This window comes from Ranitomeya variabilis, chromosome 7, assembly GCF_051348905.1.
Source record: "Ranitomeya variabilis isolate aRanVar5 chromosome 7, aRanVar5.hap1, whole genome shotgun sequence".
In the NCBI taxonomy this organism is placed as follows: Eukaryota; Metazoa; Chordata; class Amphibia; order Anura; family Dendrobatidae; genus Ranitomeya; species Ranitomeya variabilis.
The window spans coordinates 178,831,241-178,848,464 of record NC_135238.1 but is presented as its reverse complement, the minus strand read 5'-3'; positions in this window follow the sequence as shown (position 1 = coordinate 178,848,464).

Here is a 17,224-nt window from a genome sequence, read left to right as displayed (position 1 = left end):
CGCAATAAAAATGATGAGGGAAAGTTTGTAGGGGATTTAGTGTGACGCCATCTGTGGTGTTTGGCAATGAGTGGCCGACGCTGCTTAAGGAGACCGCTGGGGCCGATGGTGACGCAGCTGGGATGGTTCTGCTCCCCAGAGGTGGAGCGGGGCCCCAGGGCTACAGGTATAGTTTTGTAGGGGATCATGGTCGTTGGGGTGCAGGACTGAAGGTGTGGGAAATGACTGGAGGACACAAGGACTGTAGTTTTCTTTACCTTTACTTGGTAGCTGAAGGTGCAGTCCGGCGCATGGGTAACAGGTGATGATGGGGTCCGGGCAGCCTGGAAGCAACTTAGGATCCACCTAGCCAGGTGGGTTCGGAGGCCTTCCTGCTGCGCCCTCTCTTAGGTCCTTGCTGCTTAAAGCTCTGCTCAAGTTCCTCTCCTGCGTATTGCTTCTAACCTGTATGGCAAACAGCGTGAGCCTATCATGAGCGCTGCCTTCTCACTGGCAGCCCCGGGCTCTTGGTCTGCTGTGGTGCCTCTGGATGTTCGGTGTGGCCAGGGAGCTTGCAGTCCCCTGCCCTGTCGGGGTGTACAGCTCCAACACACCCAAGGACTCTGGCATCCCCTTTGTCAGCGCTCTGTTCTGGGGTGAGCTTGGCTACAGCTCCACTCCCCAGGTTCTCCTCATCTGCTTCCCTCTCACTCTCAGACTCGACTCACTAACTCCGCCTCCAGGCCAGAACTTATAGGGAAGCTCCTCTGAAACCGGGTGTTAGAGCTCCCCCTTCTGGTCTGAAGTAAGACAAGGTGTTGGATGCTGGTGTTATCTGGTAAGGGGACCCCTCCTTGCTTTCAGGCATGACATCACCCCTGTGAGAGAGGCAATGCCACTGTGGCAACCGGACTCCTGGGGTGCCACAGACACATTTTTGGTACAGAAATGTCTGCAGCCAATACTTATCATGTGCATATACCTGTGAATAGCGAGCATCTGTGTATAATAGCCAGGACCAGAGTTGAACTGTTAATCATTTACATGACACTGTCAATTTCTGACAGCTGCATGTAAATTGCGCTGCAGCCAGATCTCGCAAGCATCGGCTCCCATCGTCCTTCCAGTGAAGTGATCATGTGGCAATGATGGATTTCCGTGGCAGCCAAGGGCCTACTGAAGGAAACCCCGCAGCTGCTATCTTGGTACTCTTGTGAAGCCCAGATATGATATGTGTGTGATATGTGGTATTGCAGTATATAGTACAAGTTTTCCTAAGATTGCAAATTTAATTCACGATTGGAAATAAAAAATTATGCAAAAAATATAAAAATTGAAATCTCCCCCTTTTTCTCCTATTAAAACTTCAGGGAAAAAAAACATATTCAGTTTAACCACATCCGTAAAAATTCAGTGTATCAAAATATGAAACTAACTAACCTATTATGTAAACACAACAAAGAGAAAAAATCACACTCCAGAAGTGAATTTTTGGTCACCTCACCTTCCTAAAAAAATGCATCTCCGCAATAACAAAGAACTACTAGTTGCCACCAATAGTTTATACAGGCCTATTGGACACCCATTAAAGGTAGTGTATGGCTTCCGGGTGTGGTTTACAGAGCAAGAGGAACAGAGCTATTAAATTTAAATATTTATATATTTAATCCAGAAAGATAGGCAGTGTTTAGAAAAAATATGCAAGATGATACAAAATAAAACAATACAATATATACAATTACATATAATATAAAGGAATAATGAAAGAGAATTACTAAATTTGGTGACAGAAATGACACGGAGCTTAGCGGAGGTAAGCACTCCAATAGGGAAAATAGACAGAACCATGGCAACCAATGTCTTCCAAGGACTGACAAATGATCCAGACCCAAATCCAAATACTGCTTTTTATTAGCTCAAAGTCAAGCCCACATACCTACCCTTTATGAGCTCATGTGTGGGCGGTTTGTGGGATGTGTTGGGTTTGTTAGAATTTTATAAGATCCCCAACTTACAGGATATATTCAATGCAAAACCTCCATATTCATATCTGGACAATGGAGACACAAAGGCTGGAGCACCCTCAGCCAAATCTTTTGAACAGAGGATGCTTCTTTCTTGGAAAAAAAGGCAGCCTCTCCACTTCTCCTCCCCTGTGTAAACATATCTCAAAGCTTACTGTCTTTTGCCTAGCAGATATCCTGTTTAATCACCTGTCCATGGCAGGAGGTCTCTGCTTCAAATGTTGTTTTAATTTGCTTCTCGCTCTCTAGCTATAATTAAGCCCACTTCAAAAGGAGGTTGTTTTCCCTCTTCCCCATGTATTCAATGTGAGGGAGATGTACTGTATGTCCCCTCCTTGGAGATGTATTATGTATTGTAATTTTCCCCTATAACATTTTGCTTCCATTTTTTCATTATTTGCATGTAATTAACATGTGTACTGATCCTGTGATTTCCAGAGTTCCTTCGACTTTTCCTTCTTAGTGTTGCAATTTCAATGTGGAGGAGAGTGCATGCAAAGTTGTATCTGCAACTTTTTCAGTTGAGCGTACACCTGTTGTGAGTGGACTCTTATGTCTCACTATGACTATAAATTCACAGAACACTAGTTTGGAACCTCGGTTTGCTGGTGGTGACGTTTTCCATTTATGCAAGTAAATTTGTATAATGCAGCACTGTATTATACAAATACAAAGAAATGCATTAAATAACAGGTTTGGAAAGTACTGTATGTTCATTTTTATATATTGGAGAACCCGCTACTCTGCAGGTTTTTCAGGGTGAAGACATGCAATTATACTGAATATAATTCTGCAGGATTAACAACTTCGTAAATTCTACAAAACTTGACATTTTATGTTGAAACTTTCTGCCTTTTTGGCACAGGAAATATGTCTGGGGTACTGCCAACATTCCAGGAGCCTTCTGAAATATTGTGCGCATTGCAAGATACGTCTTTTAGATTAACTTTTTTTATCCAATTATGTATGTAGCTTTTTTTGGACATTTTTTGAAGCATCTCTAATCCCCCACAAGCTTATCTGTACTTCTGTAACATGCAGTGTTAGTCAGACATTTCCTGGAGATGATTATGTTTTAGCACTGGTTGATAAGGTACAAAAACAGAATTGGGAAAAGGAGAGGGAAAAGGGTGAGGTGTGGACCTTTCTTGGCACAGTTACAGTTTTACTCGTTAGCAGACACAGACAGAAGAGGGCCCCTGTGCAAGAACAGTATATGGGGCCTTCGCAGTCCAATAGCTCATTATAATGCACAAATCCACCTTCTTTGGAGGAGGAAATGGCCCCCCTATCCTGTTGGGCCCCTGTGCAGCTGCACAGATTGCACTAATAATATGGTTTTACTGTAGTTGCCAGGGCTAAAAAGCAAGCCATACCCTTACAGCAGTAGTCTGTGGCTTCGCAGCTGTCATAGTCTGTCAGAACATGCTGGGTGTTGAAGTCATGCAACATGTGAAGAGCCACAGATTTGGGGTAACCATAACGGGCAACATTGGGGTGGAACATTGCTGGAATGGTGGGCATCAGGGGCATAATGATCGCGGTCACAGAGGGTGTAACCGCTACCAGGCCCATTCGGGAGAGGGGCCCACTCATTCCAGCGATTTCATCAGCTAGATGCAGTGCAGGGACTCTCTGGTTCACTGCGCTGCAATACATGCCGCTAGCCAATCAGAAGCTGGAAACTGATGGTGGCATGCCAGGAATTGGCGTTCAGCTGAAGTAGGCGCTGGGGTCGGCAGGCCCCCCTGACGCATGCGCCCTCCCCACGTACTGGCCTGAAAAAGGTCAACACAGAGGACAACCCACATTGAGGCAGCGGAGGAAGGTGAGAAAATTTTTTCTTTTATGTACAACAGGTAACATATATACCAGAAAGGGGTTCAGGCTGCGGGACATATATACAAGGATGGGAGACAAATACCAGGATATGGTATATAAAACAAGAAGGAGGACATATAAATATCAAGATTGAGATACATATACAGTGGGGCAAAAAAGTATTTAGTCATTCAGCAATAGTGCAAGTTCCACCACTTAAAAAGATGAGAGGCGTCTGTAATTTACATCATAGGTAGACCTCAACTATGGGAGACAAACTGAGAAATAAAAATCCAGAAAATCACATTGTCTGTTTTGTTATCATTTTATTTGCATATTCTGGTGGAAAATAAGTATTTGGTCAGAAACAAACAATCAAGATTTCTGGCTCTCACAGACCTGTAACTTCTTCTTTAAGAGTCTCCTCTTTCCTCCACTCATTACCTGTAGTAATGGCACCTGTTTAAACTTGTTATCAGTATAAAAATACACCTGTGCACACCCTCAAACAGTCTGACTCCAAACTCCACTATGGTGAAGACCAAAGAGCTGTCAAAGGACACCAGAAACAAAATTGTAGCCCTGCACCAGGCTGGGAAGACTGAATCTGCAATAGCCAACCAGCTTGGAGTGAAGAAATCAACAGTGGGAGCAATAATTAGAAAATGGAAGACATTCAAGACCACTGATAATCTCCCTCGATCTGGGGCTCCACGCAAAATCCCACCCCGTGGGGTCAGAATGATCACAAGAACGGTGAGCAAAAATCCCAGAACCACGCGGGGGGACCTAGTGAATGAACTGCAGAGAGCTGGGACAAATGTAACAAGGCCTACCATAAGTAACACACTACGCCACCTGTTATGACCCCAATGGCAGAGGGTCTCAGGAATAATTGCTAAGTCTGCAAACACAGAAAACCAGCTCATAGGGCAGTGGTAACTGGGCTGACCATATATCTAATCCTAGCACCACAACTACCAGCAGCCGGGGAACGTGCCTACGTTGATTCTAGATGTCTCGCGCCAGCCGGAGAACTAACTAACCCTAGAAGGGAAAAGAAAGACCTTTCTTGCCTCCAGAGAAAATACCCCAAAAGTTGGATACAAGCCCCCAACAAATAATAACGGTGAGGTAAGAGGAAAAGACAAACATAAGAATGAGCTAGGTATTTAGCAAAGAGAGGCCCACTAGCTAATAGCAGAATATAGAAAGAAAACTTATATGGTCAGCAAAAAACCCTATCAAAAATATCCACACTGGAAATTCAAGAACCCCCGAACCGTCTAACGGCCCGGGGGGAGAACACCAGCCCCCTAGAGCTTCCAGCAAGGTCAGGAATCACATTTAGTACAAGCTGGACAAAAATGAGAGCAAGCAAATACCCCAAAAAACAAAGAAGCAGGACTTAGCTTAATTTTGCACGAACCAGGACCAGCAGATAGGAGCAAACAGAATGTGTCTGATTACAACGATGCCAGGCACTGGACTAAGGATCCAGGAGGTTATATAGCAACACCCCTGAACTAACGACCCAGCTGGGTGCAAACTGAGGGAAGAAAATCCCAGAGTCATATCACTAGTAACCACAAGAGGGAGCCAAAAAGTCTAATTCACAACAGTACCCCCCCCTTAAGGAGGGGTCACCGAACCCTCACCAAGACCACCAGGGCGATCAGGATGAGCAGCGTGAAAGGCACGAACTAAATCGGCCGCATGCACATCAGAGGCAACCACCCAGGAATTATCCTCCTGACCATAGCCCTTCCACTTGACCAAATACTGAAGCCTCCGTCTGGAGAGACGAGAATCCAAGATCTTCTCAACCACGTACTCCAACTCGCCCTCAACCAACACCGGAGCAGGAGGCTCAGCAGAAGGAACCACAGGCACAACGTAGCGTCGCAATAAAGACCTATGGAACACGTTGTGAATGGCAAACGAAACCGGAAGATCCAAGCGAAAGGACACTGGATTAAGGATTTCCAATATCTTGTAAGGACCGATGAAGCGAGGCTTAAATTTAGGAGAGGAGACCTTCATAGGAACAAATCGAGAAGACAGCCACACCAAATCCCCAACACGAAGTCGGGGACCCACACCGCGGCGGCGGTTGGCAAAACGCTGAGCCTTCTCCTGTGACAATTTTAAGTTGTCCACCACATGATTCCAGATCTGCTGCAACCTATCCACCACAGAATCTACCCCAGGACAGTCAGAAGGCTCCACATGTCCCGAGGAAAAACGAGGATGGAAACCAGAGTTGCAGAAAAATGGCGAAACCAAAGTAGCGGAACTAGCCCGATTATTAAGGGCAAACTCAGCCAACGGCAAGAAGGTCACCCAATCATCCTGATCTGCCGAAACAAAACACCTCAAATAAGCCTCCAGAGTCTGATTAGTTCGCTCCGTTTGTCCATTAGTCTGAGGATGAAAGGCAGACGAGAACGACAAATCAATGCCCATCCTAGCACAAAAGGATCGCCAGAACCTGGACACAAACTGGGATCCTCTGTCAGACACAATATTCTCAGGAATGCCGTGTAAACGAACCACATTCTGAAGGAACACAGGAACCAGATCGGAAGAGGAAGGCAGCTTAGGCAAAGGCACCAAATGGACCATTTTCGAGAAGCGATCACATACCACCCAGATGACAGACATACCCTGAGACACCGGGAGATCAGAAATGAAATCCATGGAAATGTGTGTCCAAGGCCTCTTCGGGACAGGCAAGGGCAAGAGCAACCCGCTGGCACGCGAACAGCAAGGCTTAGCTCGAGCACAAGTCCCACAGGACTGCACAAATGACCGCACATCCCGTGACAAGGAAGGCCACCAAAAGGACCTAGCCACCAGATCTCTGGTGCCAAAAATTCCCGGATGACCTGCCAACACCGAGGAATGAACCTCGGAAATGACTCTGCTGGTCCACTTATCAGGAACAAACAGTCTGTCAGGTGGACAAGAGTCAGGTCTACCAGCCTGAAATCTCTGCAACACGCGTCGCAAATCAGGAGAAATGGCTGACAAGATAACTCCCTCTTTAAGAATACCAACAGGTTCTGCGACTCCAGGAGAGTCAGGCACAAAGCTCCTTGAAAGAGCATCAGCCTTCACATTCTTTGAACCTGGTAAATACGAGACCACAAAGTCAAAACGGGAGAAAAACAATGACCAGCGGGCCTGTCTAGGATTCAGGCGCTTAGCAGACTCGAGATACATCAAATTTTTGTGATCAGTCAAGACCACCACACGATGCTTAGCACCCTCGAGCCAATGACACCACTCCTCAAATGCCCACTTCATGGCCAGTAACTCCCGATTGCCAACATCATAATTCTGCTCAGCAGGCGAAAACTTCCTAGAGAAGAAAGCACATGGTCTCATTACCGAGCAACCAGGGCCTCTCTGTGACAAAACGGCCCCTGCCCCAATCTCAGAAGCATCCACTTCGACCTGAAAGGGAAGTGAGACATCAGGCTGGCACAAAACAGGCGCTGAAGTAAACCGGCGCTTCAACTCTACGAACGCCTCCACGGCTGCAGGAGCCCAGTTAGCAACATCAGAACCTTTCTTGGTCATATCCGTCAAAGGTTTAACAACGCTAGAAAAATTAGCGATAAAACGACGGTAGAAGTTAGCAAAACCCAAGAACTTCTGAAGACTCTTAACTGACGTGGGTTGAGTCCACTCATGAATAGCTCGGACCTTGACTGGGTCCATCTCCACAGCAGAAGGGGAAAAAATAAACCCCAAAAAGGGAACCTTCTGTACTCCAAAGAGACACTTTGAGCCTTTAACAAACAAAGCATTCTCACGCAAAACCTGAAACACCATCCTGACCTGCTCCACATGTGAGTCCCAATCTTCAGAGAAAACCAGAATATCATCCAGATAAACAATTATAAATTTATCCAGATACTTCCGGAAAATATCATGCATAAAGGACTGAAACACTGAGGGAGCATTAGAGAGCCCAAAAGGCATCACCAAGTACTTAAAATGACCTTCGGGCGTATTAAATGCAGTCTTCCATTCATCTCCTTGCTTAATGCGCACAAGGTTGTACGCACCACGAAGATCTATCTTGGTGAACCACTTGGCACCTTTAATCCGGGCAAACAAGTCCGACAACAGAGGCAAAGGATACTGAAATTTAACAGTGAGTTTATTCAGAAGCCGATAGTCAATACAAGGTCTCAAAGATCCGTCCTTCTTGGCCACAAAAAAGAATCCCGCACCAAGAGGGGAAGAGGAAGGACGGATATGCCCCTTCTCCAGAGACTCTTTGATATACGAACGCATTGCGGCATGCTCAGGTACAGACAGATTAAATAATCTTCCCCTGGGAAATTTACTACCTGGAATCAAATCTATGGCGCAGCCACAGTCCCTATGAGGAGGCAGAGCACTGGATCTGGACTCGCTGAATACATCCTGATAATCAGACAAATACTCAGGAACTTCCGAAGGAGTAGAGGAAGCAATAGACACCGGCGGGGGAATCAGCATGAATTCCCTGACAGCCCCAACTTGACACAGACATAGCCTTCCAATCCAAGACTGGATTGTGGGTCTGTAACCATGGCAGACCCAAAACGACCAAATCATGCATTTTATGCAGAACAAGAAAACGAATCACCTCCCGATGTTCAGGAGTCATGCACATGGTTACCTGCGTCCAAAACTGCGGTTTATTTTCCGCCAATGGCGTAGCATCAATACCTCTAAGAGGAATAGGATTTACCAACGGTTCAAGAACAAAACCACAGCGCTTGGCAAATGACAGATCCATAAGACTCAGGGCAGCACCTGAATCCACAAACGCCATAACAGGGTAAGAAGACAAAGAGCAAATTAAAGTCACAGACAGAATAAATTTAGGTTGCAAATTACCAATGGCGACAGGACTAACAACCCTTGTTAGACGTCTAGAGCATGCTGATATAACATGTGTAGAATCACCACAGTAAAAACATAACCCATTCTGACGTCTATGATTTTTCCGCTCATTTCTAGTCTGAATTCTATCACATTGCATTAAATCAGGTGTTTGTTCAGACAACACCACCAGAGGATTAGCGGTTTTGCGCTCCCGCAAACGCCGGTCAATTTGAATAGCCAGCGCCATAGAATCATTCAGATTTGTAGGAACAGGGAAACCCACCATCACATTCTTAATGGCTTCAGAAAGGCCATTTCTGAAATTTGCGGCCAGAGCACACTCATTCCACTGAGTAAGCACGGACCATTTCCGAAATTTTTGGCAATACACTTCAGCTTCATCCTGGCCCTGAGAAATAGCCAGCAAGGCTTTTTCTGCCTGAATTTCAAGATTAGGTTCCTCGTAAAGCAATCCGAGCGCCAGAAAAAACGCATCAATATTTGCCAATGCCAGATCTCCTGGCGCTAGGGAGAAAGCCCAATCCCGTAAAAAAGAAATAACAATTTTAACTTGCTGAGCAGAATCTCCAGATGAACGGGGTCTCAGAGAAAGAAACAATTTACAATTATTCATGAAATTCCTAAACCTAAATCGGTCTCCAGAAAATAATTCCGGAATAGGTATTTTAGGTTCAGACATAGGACTACTGGTAACAAAATCTTGTATGCCCTGCACACGAGCTGCCAGCTGGTTTACACTTGTAATCAAGGTCTGGGCATTCATGTCTGCAGCAAGCACAAGCCACTCAAAGGTAAAGGGGAGGAAGAGAGGAAAGAAAAAAAAAAAAACTCAGAATTTCCTTTCTTATTATCCCACTTCTGCAATGCATTAAACATTCAATGTTGGCCTGGCATACTGTTATGACCCCAATGGCAGAGGGTCTCAGGAATAATTGCTAAGTCTGCAAACACAGAAAACCAGCTCATAGGGCAGTGGTAACTGGGCTGACCATATATCTAATCCTAGCACCACAACTACCAGCAGCCGGGGAACGTGCCTACGTTGATTCTAGACGTCTCGCGCCAGCCGGAGAACTAACTAACCCTAGAAGAGAAAAGAAAGACCTTTCTTGCCTCCAGAGAAAATACCCCAAAAGTTGGATACAAGCCCCCAACAAATAATAACGGTGAGGTAAGAGGAAAAGACAAACATAAGAATGAGCTAGGTATTTAGCAAAGAGAGGCCCACTAGCTAATAGCAGAATATAGAAAGAAAACTTATATGGTCAGCAAAAAACCCTATCAAAAATATCCACACTGGAAATTCAAGAACCCCCGAACCGTCTAACAGCCCGGGGGGAGAACACCAGCCCCCTAGAGCTTCCAGCAAGGTCAGGAATCACATTTAGTACAAGCTGGACAAAAATGAGAGCAAGCAAATACCCCAAAAAACAAAGAAGCAGGACTTAGCTTAATTTTGCACGAACCAGGACCAGCAGATAGGAGCAAACAGAATGTGTCTGATTACAACGATGCCAGGCACTGGACTAAGGATCCAGGAGGTTATATAGCAACACCCCTGAACTAACGACCCAGCTGGGTGCAAACTGAGGGAAGAAAATCCCAGAGTCATATCACTAGTAACCACAAGAGGGAGCCAAAAAGTCTAATTCACAACAGCCACCATGGACTCAGATCCTGCAGTGCCAGACGTGTCCCACTGCTTAAGCCAGTACATGTCCGGGCCCGTCTGAAGTTTGCTAGAGAGCATTTGGATGATCCAGAGGAGTTTTGGGAGAATGTCCTATGGTCTGATGAAACCAAACTGGAACTGTTTGGTAGAAACACAACTTGTCGTGTTTGGAGGAAAAAGAATACTGAGTTGCATCCATCAAACACCATACCTACTGTAAAGCATGGTGGTGGAAACATCATGCTTTGGGGCTGTTTCTCTGCAAAGGGGCCAGGACGACTGATCCGGGTACATGAAAGAATGAATGGGGCCATGTATCGTGAGATTTTGAGTGCAAACCTCCTTCCATCAGCAAGGGCATTGAAGATGAAACGTGGCTGGGTCTTTCAACATGACAATGATCCAAAGCACACCGCCAGGGCAACGAAGGAGTGGCTTCGTAAGAAGCATTTCAAGGTCCTGGAGTGGCCTAGCCAGTCTCCAGATCTCAACCCTATAGAAAACCTTTGGAGGGAGTTGAAAGTCCGTGTTGCCAAGCGAAAAGCCAAAAACATCACTGCTCTAGAGGAGATCTGCATGGAGGAATGGGCCAACATACCAACAACAGTGTGTGGCAACCTTGTGAAGACTTACAGAAAACGTTTTACCTCTGTCATTGCCAACAAAGGATGTATTACAAAGTATTGAGATGAAATTTTGTTTCTGACCAAATACTTATTTTCCACCATATGCAAATAAAATGATAAAAAAACAGACAATGTGATTTTCTGGTTTTTGTTTTCTCAGTTTGTCTCCCATAGTTGAGGTCTACCTATGATGTAAATTACAGACGCCTCTCATCTTTTTAAGTGGTGTAACTTGCACTATTGCTGAATGACTAAATACTTTTTTGCCCCACTGTATACCAGGATTAGGAGACATATATACCAGGATGACCACCATATATATCAGGATGGGAGACATATACCAGGATGGGGGACATGTATACCAAGAATGGAGACATATATACCAGGATTGAGCACATTTTCCAGGATGGGGAACATATATACCAGGAAAAGGCCCAGAATTGTGGACATAAATACCAAGAAAGGGCTCAGGATGGGGGACATATATACCATGATGGGGCCCAGGATGTGGGACATATATACCATTACTACCTAATGAAATGGTGGTGCACATTTGTCTGTATATGATATAGAAGTCCACAAGGTACTATACATCTGACCAACATGGAGGAGGTATCAGGTTCAAATTTTGCATCAGGACCCATCGGACTCTAGTTATGCTACTGGTGGGCCTAATGCCACAGTTTGAGTAATTCATAACGAGCTGTGGCATACGCTCTGTCAGAAACCTTACTTTAGTCCCTGAATAAAAATTTGTGACGTGCATCTCTTAATGAGTCAAGTGTCTCAGACTCATCAAGACTGGCATGAGCAACGCCTGTCTTGATGCTTCGGGGACTATGTGCGTCAGATGACTAGTACGACATCGGTCCCTGATGACATCTCCCTGCTCTGTTCCCACAGACTGACAGTTTTCTTCCTATGCAAGTGCATAGGGTGAGACCAGCCAGTCAAAGGGAGAAGCGTTCAAAGACCTGTCTTGGACTAGTTAGCTGAGACACAACACGCACACAAGTTTTAATAAACAGACTTGCTAGAGTATGATGCGCCTATTTCATTATAAGGTGCACTTCACTTAATGAATTAAGCACTTATCTTAATTGGTGCTACTAGAGCACAGTCAGTGGCTGGAGTACATTTCTGGAGTAATATGCCAACCCGCATTCTGACCATGCGCTGCCCATTTTGGTGTAGCTGGCCAGGAGTGGCATGCACAAACCAAAAGTCGCAATATTTTTCAGCAACTTCCCAACTGTGTAAAAATATTGCAACTTGTTAAGGTGTTTTACACGCATACACACCTTAATGCATCCTACGAACAGTCTCTGGCCAGTTTTACAAATGTTTCGGAGTAAAACACGTCTGCAGTAAGGCAGGCAGTGTCTGATACATGCTGCCCATGATTCGGGTGACATGAATCAGATGACAGACTCCCTTTTAAATATTGGAGCATTTGGTGTTGAAAAGCAGTGGTGGTCCTAAATCATTTACATCAATGTTCACCAATGTGATGTTCTTACCGATTTACGCTACACATCACAACTTTTATTTTTTTGTGTTTAATTAGATTCTCCAAAGAAATTGAACAAAAATAATGATGGAAGTCTTTTGCACTCTGTTATATTTTTTTAAAATATTTTATCATTTTTACCTAATTCAGTAAATGATGTCAGGGATACTACTTGCCGTGTAACTTAAAAAACACAGGAGGCCCTGTTATACCCATTGTGTCCACCTAGTTGTAGAAACTTTATACACCTTCAATGAGACGGATTGTGTTATGTATTTGGCTCCAAGTTCTTTTACACAATTCAAGACATCATTTCATTTTTTCCGATGACAAGTGAGGTTTGCCGCTACTATTGTGAGGAAGCATAGATGAGGCACACAAACAATAGCCAAGGCAACAACACTACTCAGGCATGGGATTCTAGGCTGAGCGGACGCCTCTGAAGTGAGGTCATCTAACATGTGAGATATTTTCCCTTGGGAAAACACACTATTATGAGCACATTGCCACAGCTAGCGTTAGGATAAGCCAGTGTGAACAGCTAAGTGCTCTGTCTGATATGATGGAAATTCTCAGAGTTGACAATATTTGCATATAGGTCAATTTACAGTTTTATTGAAAATGGGAACAAAGAAACCACAACATCCAAATATTCCTGCAGGAGACTGCATGTAGCTGAATTTAGCTTTGCTAAAAAGCCTTTTACCTGGATCAGCGTTTCCAGTTGAATAGGAATGAATTACCTACAATCTGCTGCTCCTGTATCTTCTACTTGATTTGCATTTTACCAAGCTTGCAAGATGGTTTAGCTAAAGATAAAAGATGGTGTCAGTGATATAAAATGGGAAAATACTAAAAAGTGGATATGAGGAAACTGATATTTTTCTTCTTGACGCCCGATAATGTTGTGCAATGGGAGAAATACTACAGTAGGTAAGGGGAGGCTTATTTTTTAGTTTTTTAAACCTATTGTGTCACTAATTATCTGTGAGAATCAATGTTAACTTATAGTTTACAATATTCACTTTCATACTAAAACTTTAAGATTTTTGCCAATATCAGTCACATTTACAACAGTTGCTAGCCTGTGGACAAAATGCTGAAAGCAAATCAGACAACATGCGTTACCTCTACATAGTGACCTTTTATCGGTAGATATCAGTTCGGAAGACTAAATTAGTGATTATAGAACAGTTCAATTCAATGACTTACAGATGATATTTTCTCTGGTTGGAGTCATTCACTTTTTCCTTTTTTTTTCTGTCTGGCCCAGACCGTTATGAACTCTTCTTCCAGCCACAACTTATGTTGGCAGAGTTTCCAACACAGGCACATTTGATTTCTCACACCTCCAGCCGTCTCCCCATCTGTTACTAACCTACACAAACTCCCCATTCTGATTCCACAGTAACATAACTGCTTTCCTTCAAAAATAATGTTGTCATTACAATAATTACGCCTCTCTCCAGAATGGTATCACATAGATGTCATCCAAAAAAACAACACTAGGTAGCTAGTGCCTCCCAAAATATTAATACCAAACAGTGCCCCATATTGTGCCACAAATCATAATCACAGTACAAATGGAGACTATATTTTACACAGTAATTGAATTTTTTTCCAGTGCCCCCATATAGTAATAATGTCTGATTTTTGTAGCCCTTAAAAAGTAATAATGCCCTCTTTGTGCCTCCTAGACAGTAATAATGACCCCAATAGAGTAGTAATTCTCCATCTGCACCATAGAAAGTAAATCTACTGTACCTTTAGGTTACAATGACACAATAAAAGGTGATAATGCCCCGGGTGACCCCTTAAAATCTAATATTGCCCCTAAATTCCCCCTAGAGGAATAATAATTTACGGTAACATCCCTTTTTGACTTTAAACAAAAATATTGCCGTATTAAAATTTATAATGACCCTAATTGTCCCCAAAATGTCATAATGCTCCCTGAGTGCCCTTTAATAATAATTATGCCCCAAGTGTGACGTAGAATGTAACAGTGCCCTTTTATGCTTCTTTTTAGCAACTATCTGCCTAAGCTTTGATTGTTGTTTTGCTTTGTTTTTCTTAAAAATGAAAACCTGATGAATTTCTTTTTAGTACGGCGTTTGTCATATCTGTCATAGCTTCTGTAAAATTAGAATCCATGACACTGGTGAAAAGCCTAAGTATAGGATATGATATGATATATGTTTCTTTAAGTCACATTTAAAGATCACTGTAAAAAACTGCTTATGACCCGTTATGCTATAAAAAGTCAATCAAATCACATTAGGCTAGGTTCACATTACGTTAGGGCAATCCGTTTAGCGCTAGCGCTAGCGGATTGCGCTAACGCAATGTATTTGTAGGGGTCGCGTTTAGGGGTCACATTAACGTCCCCGCTCTCGCAGATCCCCGATCTGCGAGAGCGGGGAACGGACCTCGGGCGCGCCGCGGACGCTGCAAGCAGCGTCCGAGGCGCGCCACAAAAGAACGGCACATCGCTAGCGCGAGCCGAAAAAGGCACGCCCTAGCGATGCGCTTCAGGCATAAACAACATTGCTGTCAATGGGTGCGCTAACGGACCCGTTGCACGGCGTTAATTGCGACATTTTCGCCGTGCAACGCTGTCCGTTAGCGATCACCCAATAACGCAATGTGAACCTAGCCTTACTGTTTTGAGTGTTCCTTAGGAAAAAAGTTTTGCCTTTTAAGTCGGCTAACTTCTTGTTTTTGCTGTATGTCTTTTGCAGCTGTAAGTAGAAGACTAAATGCAATAGCAGAGGCACCAGGTGGAAACAACAATATTTTTTATTGCATTAACAATATGAACCAGAAACAGGATACTGAAAATGACAAATCCCAAAAACACAATATTTACAGAGTATTTGACAAGCAATTATATAGGTATATGGAATTGTTTACAACATTAAACTCCAGTATCAGCTCCGAATCTGCAGACCAAGATAGTGCTAGTGTGGCTGAAAAGGACAGTATTTGGTGGGAACAGTCTCTAGAAGTTTCTACGCTTTCTGGGGCCTTGATGAGGGCCACTGCTCCATCTCACTAGCAGCACGTTTTTTGTACAAAGTCTATCAACGTTTTCTGAGTCACTCTAGCATTAGCCAGACCCAGTCTGGTCCGCAGCCCTCCCTCTGCCCACGCCCGGTACCGTAAGCCTATGCTGGAAGTGATGGCTTGTCTCACACATCTCCTTTAATCTCTGGCCCAGGCTGGAGTCTCTGGCCAGGTATTCCCAGGGTCTCTTTGGTGCTTGAGCGTCTCCTCAGTCTGTATCGGTATGGGCTGATCCTTGACTGTTGACTGATGTTGTCTCTGTTGGGAACCTTGACCAGCGTCATTCGGCTCTTCATTGCTTGACCATCATCGACTGCAATCTGGACCTTGACCGATGTAGCTCTGGTCTTCCATGCTTGTCCTTTTCGGTCCGTGCTTAGCTGGTGCCCATGAATGCGGCCTACTATCTCGGCTGCTGGAGCTGCAGCAGAGCATCTGTCACTTCTTTTGGCACCAAATCTCCTCCCGTTTTTGCGCCCTGATCTGTTCTATTAAAGGCTGGTTTCATCTGATCCAGAGCACTGCCTAATTCTGTCCCTTTTGCAATGCTTCTCCTTGATAGTTCCGCAGGGTTTTGTTCAAGTCTGGAGGTTGCAAGGCTTTGCAACACTTTGTCTCCTATACTCCGTTCTCCTACACAACTGTTACATACCAATTAGAAGATCTTTAGACATATGTGCTAAGATAACTATAGGCTTCTGTTTTGCAGATATTTACCAAAAGAGGGTCCTTACATGTTTTATTTTTTCCCCATTACTTACATTGTGCTTTACAGAGATTATAATCACAACTTTGTCTGTGCTTTCAGTCGGGTGCACAATATTTCTCTGTATAAGCTTAGTGCACACTTTGTGTTATTATACTGTTTTTTTTACACACCACTCCTTGAAGACTCTAAAATAATATAAATGTACAATGCTGCAAGTTTAAAGTGATTAATCACTATTTAATACTCTAGAGCCGATGGTTTATTACTTTACCATTTCCTTAATTGAAAGTCTGATTTGTGCAGTAAAGCAAAAGATTAAAACTTTGCATGACCTGTTTGCTGAGGACTAATCTGATTTTTTCCTCTATGGTGTTTCAGATTAACAGACAGACTTTCTAAAAATGGCCTCTCCTGCAGTTTGTATAATCCCCTGCAGATAATCCAAATCTTTTCAACATTTTTGTCTGTCATTTAATTTTGTTTAGTGACACTGAAACAATGGAAATTAAAAGCATTCTGGTCATGTAATATTATATTCTGTAAATTTACAGAGCCTACAGATTCCTCTGCAAGTAAACTGGGAGGCCTTCAGATTAAAAATTTGATATAAAGATAATAGCACTTTCCATATTTACTCACATTCATGTATCTTAATCTGTATATATCTACAGGCTATGATTTTTGCAAATTGCTCTGTGTGAACATGATTATATCCTTGTATAAAGTGAAACTCCACTTTTGCAGTCTCTTTGAGACAGAGTATTTACAATATTTTCAGGACTGTGCTCTATTAATTTGCAAGCAGTAGATCTCACATTGTCAGCCATAGTTTCTCCTTTGTACATGTGCCATTGTATCAAGCTCCATCAGGTACTCTCCAAGCCAAGCTTCTGTAAGAAGGTTGAAGTG